The sequence below is a fragment of the Pseudonaja textilis genome, chromosome 1 (assembly GCF_049901715.1).
Source record: "Pseudonaja textilis isolate UNSWEBS1 chromosome 1, rPseTex1.2, whole genome shotgun sequence".
In the NCBI taxonomy this organism is placed as follows: Eukaryota; Metazoa; Chordata; class Lepidosauria; order Squamata; family Elapidae; genus Pseudonaja; species Pseudonaja textilis.
In genome coordinates this window covers 208,250,012-208,268,461 of record NC_141990.1, presented here as the reverse complement: position 1 = coordinate 208,268,461, position 18,450 = coordinate 208,250,012, and the positions used below count along the sequence as shown (strand labels likewise).

At 37.8% G+C, this 18,450-nt stretch overlaps 1 protein-coding gene across 4 annotated transcripts in view; it reads right to left on the bottom strand.

The window, feature by feature from the left end:
• The window catches only part of NCKAP5 (NCK associated protein 5), a 666,974-nt gene that overhangs the window by 153,187 nt on the left and 495,337 nt on the right, over positions 1–18,450 (bottom strand). The window lies entirely within an intron of this gene.

Below are 18,450 nucleotides of genomic sequence, written 5' to 3'. Positions count from 1 at the left end.
TGCTGTGCTCCCCTATATGTTGGTGGTCTCTGGAATTTGGGGGAGAATGGGCCTTGATAATAGGGACAAAAGGAGCCTCTCCGAAAGGGCTGAAAAACTCTGCTGTCAGAGCGATGAAGAATGGAAGGAAGAATCTTCTTCTTGCTTCTGGTCTCAATTAGAAGCGGTTCCAGGGCAGCGCCAAACAATTTATCCCCCGAAATTGGGGAAGAGGCAAGTTTCCATTTGTGTTTGATATCAGCTTGCCAATGTCTAAGCCATAGTAACTGGCGGGCCATAACCTGCGATGCCATGGCTCGAGCTGAAAATTTGATCGAATTAAATGTAGCATCCGCAGAAAACTCTGCAGCCGCAATTAATTTGGTGATGTCCTGGTGTGACCTAACATTAGAATTTGGTATCGTGTTCCTCAGGTGATGTAGCGATCTGAGTGAGGTTCTGGTGAAGAAGGATGTGGCTGCTGCTGCCCTTATGGCCCATGCATCAGACTGATGTGCCTTTTGGAGCGCTATCTCGCTTTCTTTTCCTCCAGTTTGAGGGCCTCCTCCACTTCTGTGGGAATGGTGGAGGAGGATGCTAAGGCTACCACTGGCTCATCTACTTCAGGGGTATTCAAGAAATTAGAAAATCCAGAAGCTAAATTTAAGAATTTCTTATCAAAGTTAGTAGGGGCTGGATACACTGTTGCTGGGGTCCACTGTTTCTGGATCAGATCTGAAAACATTTGTGGAACCGGAATAACCTCAACTTTGTTAATGGGTTGTGTGAAAATCAAATCCTCTGATTCTTCCTGAGGTTCTGGTTGAAGAACGGAAGGAGACTTTTCAAGGCGAGCTGTGGTTTTGGCTTTGAAAAGAAGAGATTTGAAAAGCTGTGGATGGAAGGATGCCTACTCGTACTTCCGGTGGCAAGGCAAGGACGAACAGAGGTGCAGAAGCCCATCTGTGGTTTCAGTTAATCTCTTTTTGCGGTTGGCGCAATCCTTTGAGGGTGCACAAGTCCCAGAGAGATTCGTGCCAGCGTGGGGGAGACTCGGGTTGCAGTGTGGGGAAGGCAACCCCCCTGCAGCGAAGAGGAGCCCTCGAGAGCCCAACGAGCAAGAAATAGCCTCCTATCAATGGTGGCTCCGAAGTCCGGACTGCCACCGATGTAAAGAAGCGAGTGAGTGACAGTTTGTGAGAACATTGGGGAAGAGTGTGGCAGAGAAAATCAGCGAAAGAGAGCAGGACTGGAATGCCATAGACTTTTATAAGGCTGTTACAAATGTCTGTCCAGAGCCCTAAAAGAAAGTGGCCAAAAAGCAGATGCAAGGCAAGTGAAAGTGAAAGGGCTTGGCAGAGAGAAAAGAGAGAGAGGACAATAATGAGTAAAAAGGGAAGTTTACGAGGTTGGGAGACTAGCGGCTGGAAGGTGGCTGGAAGTTGTGGAGGATTTGGACTATCTCATTTGATTTTTATTCTGAAAGACTTTATTAAAGTGGAGACGGGAAGAAGATCGGAGCTGACGGAACAGAGACAGTTAGCACCACAAGCGATATTTAGAAACCCTGAAGCCATTGTAACAATATAACTGATATAAACCACTTAACAGCCCTTTAGGGAGCATACTGATCTAATTGAGGAGGTGGTTCCATCTGAAGAAAATCAGGAAAATTGAACTTAGGAACGCTAAGATAAAAAGTAAAAGTGGAAGCTTCCGAATGTGTGGAGATACCGTGTAATTGCAGTCACTACTCAGCATTTTTTACCTCCCCACTTCCGGTGCGTTTGGAGTGAAAGCTCTCAAACTTAGAGACGGAAAGCTAAAAATTTACTTCAAAATTCCTCCCCCCCCCTTTTTACTCTCTTTTTTCTGTATACATTTGCTCGATTTTTTTTCTTCTTTTTCCCTCATCATCTGGCGCTATGATGAACTATCTCTTCCTCTTTATTCTCTCTTTATAATGATTATAAATATGCATACTGGGGAAAGGAAAATTGATTGTTGTAACTGATTGTTAAATAATTGAATTAACTGATTTAATTGATTTATTAATAATAGTGATAGTTATACTTTGATTAGATATATAGGGAAATAGTAAGAATATTAAGTATTATTTAATTAATAAGTATAGGATTTTATGTATTAATATTATAATTTATTGTGTAATCACAATTAATCCACTTGGGAACGAATGTAATACTGTTTGTGTTTAAGAATATTTAAAATAAGGTTAGATAAATACACATATTTATTTATAATATTTAAATATAGTTGGATTTGGTATATGTGTGTGTCTGTGTGTGTGTGTGTGTGTGTGTGTGTGTGTGTGTATTACATGAAGTTATGTATAGAGGCTGAGCATAGACCTTAAAAAATTATATATGTGATTTAGAATTTGGATTTAAAATAATACAGTGATAATATTTTTATACATAAGTACTTATACTCCAGTAACCAGTTAAGAGCACAGCTATCCAGATAGATAGAATAAGTAATTAGATACTGGTCAATCCTAATACAGAGATTCTATCACTGAATGTTAATTTGGGATAATATAATTAATATAGTACAACAACAGAAACAAATCTTAAAAGAAATGACTTCCACAACTACTACAGCTCTGAAAACTGGAAGAAAGGTCACCCTGACGTTGACAACTACGTCGGCAACAGCTTCACCCATGGCACAAAAAACCATAGAAGAAACATTACCAGTGGAGAAACAAGATAACATCTCGAATGCCAACATCCAATCAATTTTGCTGACTTTACAGGAATCGATGACGAAGCTGCAAGAAACAATGATGAAAAATCATAACGAGACGAGAGCAGATATCGATGAACTAAAAGAGGAGATGGGGAAATTAAAAGCAGAAATGAAAGCAAATATCTCCAAAGTAGAGAACAAAGTTGGATTATTACAGCAGGCCTTGGAGAAAAATGAAGCAACTATAAAAGAGGTAGAGAAAAGGACTGAACAAACCGAAAGGAAATTAGAAAGGGTAGATGAAGAATTAAAGAATGTGAGTAAAGAAATGGAGGACTCAGTGGTCTACCTAGAGATGGACAAGGCTGCTACATACTTGAGATTCCAAAATGTAGTGGAATCCAAAGAAGAAGACCTGGAACAACTAATGGAGGGAATACTGGATGGACTATTGGAAAAGGATAAAGATGACATCTTAAGGGAGTTTGATGAAGTTTACAGGATTAGTACTAATTATGTGAGATGCCACAAATGCCCAAGGGAAGTCCATATACGATTTGCGAGGAGTTTCCGGGATATCATATATAGGATGTCAAGAGATGAAACTATCATGTATAAAGGTAAAGAAGTCTTGATTCTCAAACAAATACCAAGAAAAGTAAGAGAACAAAGACGAGACTACAAGTTCTTAGCAGCTTACCTAAATCAGAAAAGAATCGTATTTAAATGGTTAATCCCAGAGGGGATGTTAGTTTTTTGGAACGAAAGGAAAATTAAAATAGACTCCATGGAAAAGGCCCAGGAATTTTATGAGCAATTGGTAGGTCCAGAAGACCAGAGCAGTAAGGAAGAACTGGAAATAAACTCCCAGGAAGATCAAGGCTATCATAAGAACAGAGATGGAACTTTAGGAAATCAAGGAACTACTCATCTACATCAGGAGAGAGAAGAAAGTAGGACACATCTTCAGGCAAAAGGAGAGACCGGAGCCATTACAAGACAAAGAGCGAAACAGAATTAATTAAATGGAAGAAGAAAATAAACTACTATCAATTAATATAAATGATTTAAACTCGACGATAAAAAGGGAAAGGATAACAGCTAAACTTATCAAACAAAATGCTAATATAATATGCCTACAAGAAACTCATATAAAGAAAACAGATGAAAAATACCTAGAATGTCCGAAATTGGGGAAGCTATTTACCGCACCAGCAGACATGGGGAAAAAGAAAGGGATTGCAGTATATGTTAAAGAGGATTTGAAAGCAGATTTAATATGGTCGGATTCTGAGGGAAGAACTCTGGTTTTGCAGATCTGGATTAATGCCATCCCAATTCTCTTAGTGGTAATCTGAGCCCCGAACGGAGATCAAAAAGAGTTTTTTAAGCATCTTTATGGGAAAATAGTAGGATTGGAAAAAAGAAATATTTGTATCATAGGATTGATGATTATCAAAAAGACCACAGTAATGGGGGGAAGAACAAAGGGGGAAAAAAGAGAGCTTCCCAAGATATGTATGGAAATGATGAAGAAGTTAAATTTGATTGATATATGGAGAAGATCACATCCCGAGAAAAAACCATTTACATTCTATTCAAATCCTCATCAAATATGGACACAAATTGATATGGCATGGATGAATGGGAAATAGCAAATGAGATAAAAGGGACTGAAATTTTACCTAATGAATGGGCAGATCACAATCCAATTCAGATAAAATGGAAGGGTAGGGAAAAACCCAAGAAAAGATGGACGTTAAATACTCAGTTAATAAGAGAAAAAGAATACACCAACAAACTCAAGGAGGAATTAAATTATTTCTTAAAGGAAAATGATAATGGAGCAACTACGAAACAGAACATTTGGGATACAATGAAGGCAGTAATAAGAGGTATAGCAATCTCTTATAAGGCCAAAAGGAATAAGGAAAAATATGCCCAGCAAAACAAATTACAACAAAAAATTAAGGAATTAGAAACTCAATTACAGAGTACCCCAAAGGATTCAAAATTGCAAAATCAGATAATAATAACTAAACATAAACTGAATTTAATTGAACAAGAGAAAATGATTATAAATTTGAATACAACTAGACAAACTTATTTTGAGCTTGCTAATAAGCCAGGGAGATGGCTATCATATAGACTAAAAAAAAGGAAAGAAAAGAGATTGATATACCAGCTAATATATGGAAAGGAGATAGAACAGAAAACAGGAGATAGAACAGAAAAAAGAAATTGCCCATAAGTATTTTGAAGAGTTATATAAAAAGGAAGAAGTTAATGAAGATAGAATAAGAAACTATTTAGATGAAGTGAAGGATAAAGCAATTGGGAAGAAATTGAAAAATTATTAAACAAAGACATTACTTGGTTTGAATTGAAATCAGCAATAGAGAACCAGAAAAACAATAAATCGCCAGGACCACATGGGATTCCAGGGGAGCTGTACAAGGCAATAGCAGAACAAATAGGACCTCTTATGGTATAAGTTTTTAATGACGTCTTATTGGCAGCCAGGATGCCGGACTCATGGAGGGGGGCATTGATTTCGCTGATCCCAAAGGAGGATTTGGATCCCCGATATATACATAATTATAGGCCGATTTCACTGTTAAATACTGATTACAAAATATTCACTTCTATTATAGCAAGTAGACTAAAAACAGTGTTAAATGAACATATATATGAAGATTAAAATGGATTTCTCCCAACTAGACAAATCAAGAACAACTTAAGAATAGTATTAGATGTCTTAGAATTTTACGAAGCCCATCCCAAAAAACAAATTGCACTTATGTTTTTAGATGCAGAGAAGGCTTTCGATAATTTAAATTAGCAATTTTTAATCCAAAAAATTTATAATATGAATTTAGGCACCAAATGTGAAAATATTATAACAACCATTTATGATATACAACAGGCTAATATTATAATAAATGGGGAATATATCTGCCCAATAAAAATAGAAAAAGGAGTCAGACAGGGCTGCCCACTCTCACCCCTGCTCTTCATATTATCATTAGAAGCATTACTAATGCGAATTAGACAGAACCCAGACATAAAAGGATTAAAGGTTAAGAAAGAAGAATATAAGTTGCAAGCGTTTGCGGATGATATGATTTTTTTCACTGAAGAACCAATAGAAAGAGGACAAAAATTGATGAATGAATTAGAACAATTTGGAGCAGTAGCAGGACTTAAAATTAATAGGAAGAAAACAAAATTAATGACTAAAAATTTAACAGAAAAACAGAAAATAGAACTAGAAGAAGTTATGGGAATACAAGTTAAATACTTAGGAATATGGTTCACAGCACATTGTAAGACACTTAAGAAAAATAATTATGATAAATTGATGCAACAGGTAAAGAAGGATTTAGAAACATGGGGCAAGCTGCAAGTTTCATTATTAGGCAGGATTGCTGCTATTAAAATGAATATTCTTCCAAAATTCCTATATATATTTCAGACGATCCCAATCAAAGTACACAAATTTTTTTTTGAAGAACTTAATAAAATAACTGTAAAATTTATTTGGCAAGGGAAAAAACTTTAGAATAAATTTAAAGGCAATGCAGGATATGAAGAGCAGTGGGGGGGCTGTCACTTCCAAATTGGGAGTTGTATTATAGTGCAGCCTCTTTAGTATGGTTGAAGGAATAACCAATAACCAATAAGAGAATATTATTCTTAGAAGGCCATGACTTGCAAAGGGGGTGGCATGCTTTTTTATGGGATGTAGGGAAAACTAGCCAGAAATATTTTCATAGACACCTAATCAGAGGCTCATTATTAACTAATTGGAAGAAAATACGGAAAAAACACCATTTAAAAATACCAATTTGGATTTCAACAATGGAGGTGATGATTCACCCAAATAAACTGGATATCACTAAAATGATTAAATATAAGGATCTATTGGATACACAAGGAAATTTGAAATTGTGGCAAGAACTTCAAGAGCGGGGACTAAAAATTGATCAGTGGGCATATCTTAAAATTCAAAGTAGATATAAACAGGACAAGAAAGAATTTGGAATTAACAATAAACTCCAGCAATTAGAGAAAATTTTATTAGGATCAGGCAAAAAAAAAAATTATAATTATTTATTAGAAGTAGAATTAGAAGAAGAAATTGTAAAAGGGAACATGATAGCCTGGAGTAGGAATATAGGATGTAGCATCACAGAATGGGAAAAGGTCTGGGGTAGAAATAATAAAATTTCAAAATCGGTAGCATACAAAGAAAACGCCTATAAATGGCATCTTCCTCCTTCAAGATTAGTGAAGATGCACTCCAATATGAGTCCGAATTGCTGGAAATGCAAAAAAAAGAGGGAACTTTTTTCCATATGTGGTGGTCCTGTACAGAAGCTCAAAAATATTGGCAGAAAATTAGAAATTGGCTGGAAGAAATGACAAGAGAACAGATCAAATTCAAACCAGAGTCCTTTCTGTTAGGGATCTTTGATAAACAAATAACAAAAAAAGTGAAATATATAATAATACACATTTTGACAGCGGCCCGATTGGCTTTTGCACAATGTTGGAAGCAGCCTCATGTTCCACCAGAGGAGATGATCATTCAAAAAATTTCAAGTTGTGCAGAAATGGACAAATTAACTTTGGCATTAAAAAATAAAGACACTTCAATATACTACAACAGCTGGAACTGCTGGTACAAATGGATAGACCAAAGATAGACTTCACACTAAAAGGCAAAAGAGGAGAGGATAAATCCTTAGTAGTGATACACAGATATATGTAAGGGTTAGGTGTGTATATATGGCATAAAATAAGGATAAAAAAGAGGTCTTACAAACTGTTGAAGATGAGAATGTTTTTAATTGTTTTCTAATTTTTTCTATTTTCTTCTCCCTTTCTTCTTTTTCTCTCTTTCATTTATGTATGTGTTGTTGGTTTGTTTTAATTGTAAAATCAATAAAATTTATTTAAAAAGAAAAGAAAAGCTGTGGATGAAATAGCCCCCTAAAGGTGGGTTGGTCTGGTTTGAGGTCCTCGTCCTTTCTAGGGGTTCCTCCTCCAAGGGGACTTCACTATCTGGAACTGATACTGCGTCTACTTGCTCCATTTGGGGCTCACCTTCTCCCTCCTCCTGTACTTCTGGATGCATATGTGAAATGAAAAAAAAAGCTCCCCTTGAGAAGGTACCTGAGGATAATGTAGGTCAGTTCTGCATAGAGATCTTACTGATTGAGAGTCACATTCCAATACTAGTATCTGTCTGGTCATCAAGGATTGTTGGACCCCGTCTGCGATTCCTCTGCAGATTGCAAGCTCCATCCATGCCTTCGTAGTTTCTGGTACCTCATCTGGCAGGAACTCCTCCTGTCGTAGGTCAGCCACTGTTGGAGTGAAGGTCGCTTTGGGGGCCCGCCTCAGGATATTTATGCTTGGTAGGCCTGTAAGGTGCTAGCCGGCCTGGGTGGCATGGACAGGTCTAAGGCTACTGGTGGCTGTTGCATCTGAGATAGTGGAACTGGGGGAGGAGGCTGAGAAGTTCTTTCAGTGTTTCTCAATTTGCTTTTCCAATGCCTTCTGGCATCAGGTAGCATCTTTCTCTGCAGCCTTCGAAGAACCCTTAGATTTCTTGGACTTATCTAGGGCCCGTGTCTTAGCACCACCTCTGTTTGCCATTGCAATTCTGTAGTTACTCTGATTATAAATTAATCTGTAGTAGAGTATGAATAACAATATATTGAAATATATATATCTTTGAGTATATCTATATATGGACGGTTGGCGGGTCCAGGGTCCTGCACCAACCCAGGGGCAAGAGACCCTTTCTCTACTTTCACTCCCCTTTTTTTTAATTATCTAATTTTATGTTAATGAATTTTAATGTTTTTTTGCAATAAAAATATTATTTACAAATGGTCTAATTTGATAATGCTCAATGCCAGGTCAATTCAAAGAAAGAAAATAACAACAACCACAGACCTTTAACAGCTGACTGATCAGGCTGATCTGACCTGGTACTGCTAAGTAGTACAAATATATACGTGTGTGTGTGTGTGTGTGTGTGTGTGTATGTATGTATATATATGTGTGTGTGTGTGTGTGTGTGTGTATGTATATGTATGAATGTATGTATGTATATATGTAGTAGAGTATGAATAACTCTACTGTATGTATGTATGTTTGTTTGTTTGTTCACTGTGAGGGCAGCCAACAATCTTTACTTATACCTCCCTGAAACCGGAGTAAAGGGAGCTGCAAATTTTAATTCTCCTTTATAAGCGGTGTTAAGCTTTGAAGAAATTAAAGCCTCTCACGGGAAAAGTAAAATTCAGGAATACGGCCACACGATGCAACATGGATAAAATGGCGAAGCCAAAATGACCGTTGCCCAACTCTAAAATGGCGCTGGTCGGTTGTTTTGTTTTGGCGCCAACACCGCTACAACCTTAGTCGCACAGTTGTTTAAAAGGGCACCAAAAAATGGATACTGTGTGACTGAACGATAAAGAGGGGACCAGGAGGGCTCCATTGCCCCCACCCCTGTAAATCCTAGGGGAGGAAACGCTGCTGGCGGAAGGTAATTAGGAACCAAATGAGCGCGCTATCTTAAAAGCGGCTCAAATTTTGAATCGCAATGGCAAGACAGAAAATATTCAAAGAGTGGCAAACCGTGATCTCTGGGGAAAGCATGGCTGCCGAAAACACGAAGCAAATTACAATCGCTGTGGGAGGCAATTGGCCCGATCACCAAAGTGATCTGCATCATTCCGACTGCTTCCCTTTTGTTCCCCCAAAATTGCTGTCGGAATTGAGAAAGATGGTCAAAGAATTTAGAATACTGACTATCTAATCAAACCTGAAATGTTCCTGCTCCAGCCAAGGATAAGCTGCCTATCACACCAAAGGCTGAGCTAAAACTGGGGGACGCTAGGGAGGAGTAACAGCTTCCTATTCAATTAAGCCCAGCCTATCCAAACAGAGACTAAGCACACCCCTCCCACACTCTCTGGATGCTCGGAGCAGCTCAATGGAGAACTGGAGAAATCCTCCAGCCAATTCCTTTGCTTATAAATCTCCCATCCACTTCTTAAAATCTCACCAGTCATATTTGGTGTTTTAAGTACAGAAAATTGAAGGTGTAGGTTGTAGACAAATGGGTTTCTCCCCCCCCCCCCCCTCAATTCTTGCTCAAGGCTATATATGTTCTGAATTTTGTTTTCCTGATGTTTCTGGAGAAGCTGAAATATTCCCAGCCCTGCTGAAAGTAATTTTACATTTCTGAGCATTCAAATAATCTCAAAAGTATAAGGAAAGGGTATTAATCTAATCAAGAGGCCTGTGCTTATTTATATGGAACATATGAGATTTCCATAAAAAAAGAACCACAATCGCAAATAAAAATGTCTTCTTTGCCAAAAGATTACACATTAGAAACATACAACGCAACAGGCAACACCCTAAAATAAGTTGAAAGCTTAACCCCAAGACAATAATCAAAGGAGTAGAATATAGTATGGATTACAGATGGGAAGATTAATCTGAGAGGGATCTCATATCGTCTCTGGTGCTGCTTCACCCAGATAAGATGCTGGCTTGAGGCAAAGCCAAATAAAAACATTTCACTTTGGAAACATGCAGTAAGTCAGAATGCTTAGTTTGGAGAAAGGCTAGCCATTCTGGATCAGACTTTGGTTTATCTTATCTTCTCATGATGAGAATTAAATTTCCCTTGTGTGACATCTACTGCCAAAAATGGATGCTCTGAATTTTTAGCACCAAGGAATTAATGTGCCAATCTACACAATCAAATCCCAGAGATAAACAAAAATATTTCTCTCTCAATATTGTCAAGCTTTGCGATGTTGCCAGCCACTCTCTGTGTGTGCATGTATGGTTAAGTGTCTGTGGCTCAGTGGGTGATAGTGAAAAATGTGTGACACTCACATTTTTTAAACTATATTAATTATAAAAACCTTTGGACATATTGCAGAAAACATCCCTGGCATAAAATTGATCTAGAGTAATATTATTATTATTTCTTTCAACTGGTTACAAGAAACAAAAATGGGGGGGGGGGGAGAATGTACCTACATCTATCTATCAAAGTAAGAGACTGTGCACTCAAATTCTTGAGGTTACACCTTTTCAGAACTAAGAATGAAAATTATGTTTTAATCTTTTTTATTGTGAACTTTGCTCTGAAGCTGAACGTGCCAAAAATGAGTAATGCAAGGAACTATTTCTCACAAGATTACTTCTCCTCAGCTATGAGATTTAAAAGAACGAGATAAAAAATGAAAATTGCTGCTTTACGCTGAATGTGGACCTGTGTATATTTATACACACACACAGAGAGAGAGAGAGAGAGAGAGAGAGAGAGAGAGAGAGAGAGAGTGTAGCGTTGTCTTTTTTCAAACCAATAATCCATAGCTCTTCTTTTTGGTTTACCGAGGCAAGGTATTATTAGTCTTTTTGGTCAATGTGGACAATGTACAGTACTTTCAAGGTGCTCTGTAGGATATAATTTGTTTCTACATCTTTCCTGTGGCTGCAATAAATACAGCACTAAACTTCATGAAAGCTAGTGAGGTAAACTAAATTACTATACAGGTAGTCCTCAACTTACTACCATTACTTTAGTGACTGTTTGAAGTTATAACGGCACTGAAAAAAGCGACCTATGACTGCTATGCACACTTAATGATTGTCGTAGCAACCTCATAGTCATGTGATCATAATTTGGACACATGGCAACTGACATGTATTTATGATGGTTGCAATGTCTCGGGACGATTTTCTGACCAGCAAAGAAGGAAGCCAGATTCACTTAAGAGCTGTGTTACTAACTTAACAACTGTAGTAATTCATTTAACAGCTATGGCAAGAAAGGTTGTAAAATAGGGCAAAATTCACTTAACAACTTGCTTAGCAATGGAAAAGTTAGGCTCAATTGTGGTTGTAAATCGAGAACTATCTGCACCAGAATAAGGAATAAGAACACAGATAACAAGAGCTAGTGCAGAAAGGCAGAGAAACGAACTAAAAACTAAAATAAGTCACAATGGTACAAACTTTTTCCAGACGGTATCACGAAGCAATATCATTGGAACCAACAACATAACCTCAAGGACATTGCTAGAAAATCCTGGTATAGCTCCTATACATTCAAGGTATACTCACAATGTTTTAGGCATGTTGTGGTTCCAAGAACTTAATGTTCAAATTTAAATTAACAAGTTTATTTTTGTGTTAAGAATGATAAGGGCTTGGTTCAAAATCATTTTACAGAGATATTAAACCAGCACGATACAGGCATTTTGTCATTCAAACATATGTTGAGAACCAATAAATGTGAGCAAATGTTGAATTCATTAAATTTTAAGAGTATATATTAATAAAATTTTAACTTTAAGGAAGCCTGAGGAAGAAATGTAAATGGTATTGACCCATAAATACTGCATTGTGTAAATGTATGCATTTCATCAGTTTCATCAGACTTATAAAGAAATGAAAATTGTTTATACAATGTTTATTAGAGATACCTTATTTCAAAATTGTAAAATTCACGGACCTCTGTCTACAGGTCATACAAATCTATATCTAAGGAGGCAGTTTTTATACATATTAGTTGGTGCTCTAAAAATCTTATTTTATTTAGGATATTCCTCAGGAAAAAGGTTTACTTGTCATTGGTTTTATTTAAATGTATAAAACTGTGTAAAATAATAGCATGCTAAATGTGTATTAGTAAGAGTAGAGTGGCTATTGACTTACCGTATTTCCCCATGTATAAGCACCCCCTTTGTATAAGCCACCCCCCAATTTTTGGACTGTGAAGTTTTGAAAAAAATATTTTATTAGAGAAACAAGTTATGAAGAAAGAAAATTTACAAAGAAACAAAATTCGACGTCTAGATCTACAACTTCGGTCATGACGCCGAAAGCGGTGCGGGCGACGCTAGCAATCTACGCATCGGAACGAGAGTAGGAACGAAGCATTCAGGCCGATGCCTAGCGTATGCATTTCTATCGCGTACTCGCACTCGTAATCGTATCATCACGTACAATTTTTACAAAAAAGTATAGCATACTGCTGGAAAACCAGTTTATTCCTACTTTATTATTTTATGCATTTTTCACGTATAAAAAGTGTACCTGCTTTGTATATGCCACCCCCCTACTTTTTGGGCTTGAAAATTTTGGAAAAAAGGGGTGGCTTATACATGGGGAAATACGGTATATTGATTTCTCTACAGAGAAATGGTATTAAAATAACTGGTTTATTATGATACATTAGTTCAGTTTTCGCCATGATTTCTCTAGGGATAATTTGATTATATGTTAAACATTGGGCCTCATTTGTAACTTAGCCGACTTTTTTGCAGTCAAACTTCATATTGTTACATCTTTCTCCTATAAAGGTAAGAAAAATTGTGCTGATTTAAGTAGCATGTATCTTGATTATGTGTCTTGATTTTGTGTTATCAATGTCATGTTACTGTAACAGGTATTTTAAAAAAGATCTCTCAAAGAATAATGAACCTTTTATACTTAAGAGACTTTCTTAGGAATATATGTAGAAATATCCACTGTGACTATACTGTTAAAACCCATGCTTTCTCTAGTTTTCCCTAGGTAGAATTCAAAATAATGTTAATGATTTGTATGTCACATTGGTCTTTCAGACAAGATTATTTGAAAAAATCTTGTCCCTATTCTCAATTTTAACATCACTTAAAGAAAAGTTCTGCTGCTCCAATCAGCCCACCAGATAATCCATATACAAGGTGACTTGATGCCAAACTTTGCTCTCTTTGCCATAGGTGGTTATAAATGATCAGTAAAGCCATTTCTAACTTAACAGCTGTTTGGCCCATATGCAGAATTACCATTTACTGACACTAATTTCAGACAACTAATTGTTTTTAGTCTGTTTTTATTCTATGTGTGGACCTAGGCTTCCTTAGAAAGCATAAAACATAATCTTAGTTCCGGCAAAACCTCTTTTATTTCAACAGCTGTGAATTACGTTCATTCACAGCCTTCAAGGCTTCACAAACAGTTTTTCAGGGGAATGTTTATAAACACCCACCTTATCACACTTGGAATGTAGCCAGAGAACTAATTGCCAGTCGCAGGGCAAGGCCAAACTTGACACAGAATCAAACAGAACTTTTCAAAGCTTGAATCGACCCAATGAACTAATTGCTTCCTGCAAAAGCTCACATCTCATTTGCTCCTCTTTTATGTTCTATGGGAGGGGCCAATCATCTCCGAGGTGTGGCCTTATTCCTGAGTCGACCCTACTTTCTCAATTGTTCTTGTCTCCTGGTAGCCCTGCGCATGCGTAGGCTGGGAACCAGTTCCAGAAACTCCCCCGCCTCACTGCTATCTGAGTCTGAAGGCAGCTGATTGCTGCCAGCCTGCTCTCGCCCCATCCCTGCCGCCAATGCAGAGTCCTCATCCGAGCCCTCCTCAGCCTCCAAGACTGGTCCAGGTTCTTCCCCAACCTCCTCGCTACTATACAACTCTGCTGCCAGCTCTGCCAGCCATCGGCAGGCCACAACACTATGTTTTGTTACTTTATTATATTTTTCTTATTTTATCCACACTGAGAACTATCTGGAGGTCTAGATTAGGATGAGGAGGGGGTCTGGCTGCCTTCAGCTCTCCTTGCAGCTACAAATTAATCTAGATAAAATCCTGTTCTAGAGCATGTGGAGGACTGATGCAAATCAGTATCAATACAGGACTATATCAATGAAAAATCTGGCCTTATACGAGGGAGCTTTTTTTAGCCTTCTCTCTTTTCTAGCCTTCTCTCTGCCTTGCTTTAGAAAGCTATAGAAAACTTTTGTTTAAATAAGAGAACAACAGAGTTGGAAGGGACCTTGGAGGTCTTCTAGTCCAACCCTCTGTTCAAGCACTTCAGGCAAATGGTTGTCCAATCTCTTGTTAAAAACCTCCAGTGATGGAGCCCCCCAAATTTCTGAGGCAAGTTGTTCCATTGATAAGCTGTTCTAATTGTCAGGAAATTTCTCCTTATTTCTAGCTTGGTCGTCTCTTTGATTAGCTTCCATCCATTGCTTCTTATCCTGCTTTCAGGTACTTTGGAGAAAAGGTTGGCCCCCTCTTTTTTGTGGCAGCCCCTCAAATATTGGAACACTGCTATCATGTCACCCCTAGTCCTCTCAATATTTGATTACACTTCTGCTAATAAGTTATTGTTATATTCCTTTTTCTTTTACTTGTTTCTTTTTTCTTTTTAGAATATGCTAGTGAGGAGAACACGTCCCCTTTAAGCCTTTTCCTTCATTTTTTCCCTTGAACCACTAAACAGCAATCCATTTGTATTATCTTGTACTGTGTGTGCTGTATTTTCTGTGCTTTATAAATACTGAGTGATTATGGTGTCTATTAGCTGTTGCTATTATTCATCTGGAGTCAATTACTAAGTACAAACACCACTTCTAAAATTGAGCACAAATAAATTAAATGAGCAAATATAATAAAACAATATAAACACAATAAAAAGATGTAAAAACAGCTGTACATTTCAGTAGAACCAAGGCAGCATTAAAAAGGACCATTAACTAGACAGACTGCCAGAAAAAATGTGCCAGATACCAACACTCCACCACCAACATTACAAACAGTTGCGCTTCTCTGAGGACATCATTTTATGTGTCTTCTCTGCAGATATCACTATGGTAGCTAATCCAAATACGTTTCAGTCCAGATTTTTCACTCATCACTCAAATAGAAGAATGAGGGCAGATGAAAAACAAGGAAAGAAAGGGCAGACACAAAATTAACTCAGTTTCTCACAGTTATGACAAAACATGGAACCTACATCTCCGGGTGGTCAAATCAATAGGATAAAAAGTAAGAACAAGTTTCATTTGGAGGGTTGTTTTTTTTTTTTAAATTCAACCCAAGAGAATGGCAGAAGGAAATTAAGTAAAGGATCTTGGGACTCTGTCCATCTGCAGGATAGTTCTCCAAATTTGGTAGGAAAGGAAGGCAACACCACCACAGACTAAAAATGAGCCAGATCTGGCTGGCGGGGGGGGGACCTAGCACATCCTTATGGGAGAGGCAGTCTGGGCCAATGCCCTTCTTTCTTTCTTTCTGATCATAGGTTTCAAATAATTGCTATTATCCAAGATTTAGAAAGAATTCCAGAAGCAATGTTCTGTGGTACCTTCCCTAATACATTTCATTTTTTTACTCTCTTCTGATATTGTATGTTGTTTCTTTTCCTACAGAGGTATCTTGAATAGTATTTCTATTTTTTTAGATAGAATTGTGCAAGCGAGCAGGGTTATGATGTGCTTGGATGATTAATATACTTCTATCATTCTCATTCTAAAATCAATGGCTTGCATGAGTTTGCACTATAACATAAAAACAATTTTGGAAAAATCTTAACCTAGTCTCTCCAATTAGAGAGGTATGGAATGAGACTTAACATAATATATTTAGATTTCAGCAAGGCATTCAACAAAGTAGACCACAACCTACTTCTTAGTAAGTTAGAAAAAAGTGGAACAGATAGCACCACCACTAGATGGACTCGCAACTGGCTGACAAACCATACTCAACGAGCTGTCCTTAATGGTCTAAGTGGGGTGCCACAAGATTCCGTCTTAGGCCCAGTACTCCTCAATATCTTATTAGATGAGGAAATAGAAGGGGAACTTACCAAAGAAAATAGGCTCAAGATCCAGATGGATCTTGATAGACTAGAACATTGGGCCATATCTAACAAAATGAAATTCAATGTAGAGAAAAGTGAAGTCCTACACTTAGCCAAGAAAAACCAAAAGTACACATATAGACTGGATGAAACCAGGCTCAATAGAAGGAACTGTGAGAGGGATCTTGGAGTCTTAGTGGACAACCAGCTAAATATGAGCCAGCAGTGTGCAGCAGCAGCCAAAAAAGCTAATGCACTCCTAAGTTGTATTAACGGAGGGATACAGTCAAGATCAAGGGAAGTTCTAATACCACTCTATAAAGTCTTAGTAAGACCACACCTAGAGTACTGCATCCAGTTTTGTTCACCACATTATAAAAAAGATGTTAAGACTCTAGAAAAAGTGCAGAGAAGAGCAACCAGGATGATTAGGGACTGGAGACTAAAATATACAACGAATGGTTGCAGGAACTGGGCTTGGCTAGTCTAGTAAAGAGAAGGACCAGGGGAGACATGATAGCAGTCTTCTAAAATTTGAGGGGCTGCCCCAGAGAGGAAGGGGTCAAGCTATTTTCTAAAGCGTCTGTAGGCCAGACAGGAATAATGGATGGAAACTGAACAAGGAGGGATTTAACCTGGAAACAAGGAGAAACTTTCTGACAGTGAGAACAATCAACCAATGGAACACCTTGCCCTCAGAAGTTGTGGGAGCGCCATCTCTTGAGACTTTCAAGAAGAGATTGGACTGCCATCTATCAGAAATGGTATAGGGTCTCCCGCTTGGGCAGGGGTTGGACTAGATGATCTACAAGGTCCCTTCCAACTCTGATTATCTGTTATCTGTCATCTGAAACTTCTCTGTTTGATCTCACGGTGAGATCAGTTCACTTGTCCACATGCAATTGGTGCATTTTGTTCTGTTTGGTGACACACACATTCAGTTGAAATATGGAACATGCAAAAAAGGTTCCATTTTCCTTGTGTCATTTCTGAATGAGGATTCATGCTGCTGATATGCCTGAAAGCATCACTATATCGTCAGTGTCTAAACCTCCAGCCATTAGTTTGGGGGCAATAAGCATGAACCCATTTCCACTCCATCCAATTTTAACAGCCTCTAGATATTGAGAAAAGGATATGACTGCATTTCCTGCTGTGCCGGAGATGGCAGTTCATACAGATAATCCCTTGCCAATGAATAATCTCCCCGATGGTTATGGAGGGAAGGGCTCAGCCACATCACAGAATATTCAAAGGTTCATTTTCTCCCTCCCCACAACTACTGACCAAAGCCAGCCAGTAGTAGAACTAGTGCAACACAGAATCCCCCTTCTCATTCCTTTCATTTGGGCTCAGAAGAATTCCCTTGTTGATGGTACTAAATGCAGACAAGGGAACCGGCAGGACCAGGAGAGATATATTCCCCTCTTCTGGCCCCAACACTAACCTTTTATTCATTTTATTCACAAAGGGAGATCCAGCCACAAGGCTATCATTGTGTGATGTTGATGACTTTTGCATATTTTAAACTGTGCAGATATGATATTTAGAAGGCAATGAAAGCGCTTCCTTTTCTTCATATAACTTTCTATCATATGAATGAACCCATTCATATGGAAAACATAGAGCTAAATCCAAGGATGGTTTTATGTTACCATAAAGCACTTCTGTTTATCGAAGTCATGACATCTTTTATTTTTCTTATGTCTTCTAACTTCTACACTCCTTTGCTCTAAAACATATTTTTCTGTGGAAATCTCTCGTAACCTTTAGAAAACTTGCAATGAAAAAGGAAAAGAAAAGTTCAAGAAAAACTGAGCACAGTTAGATGAGAGAAGGTTACCACAGGATGCAACTCATCTACACAAGATTTCAGATAAATCATCTGTGTGGAAATCTAGACTTTAATCCAATTACATTATGAGATTATAGGATGGAAGTATTTTGCCCCATGGAAGATTGTTATTCTGCTTCTTTATTACAACAAAGTGTCTAATTTTTTGGCAAGCAACCGCACACAATAATGCATTTTCACCTCTCTCTTTCTTTGTGTACAAAGGTAGCCCTCATTTAGC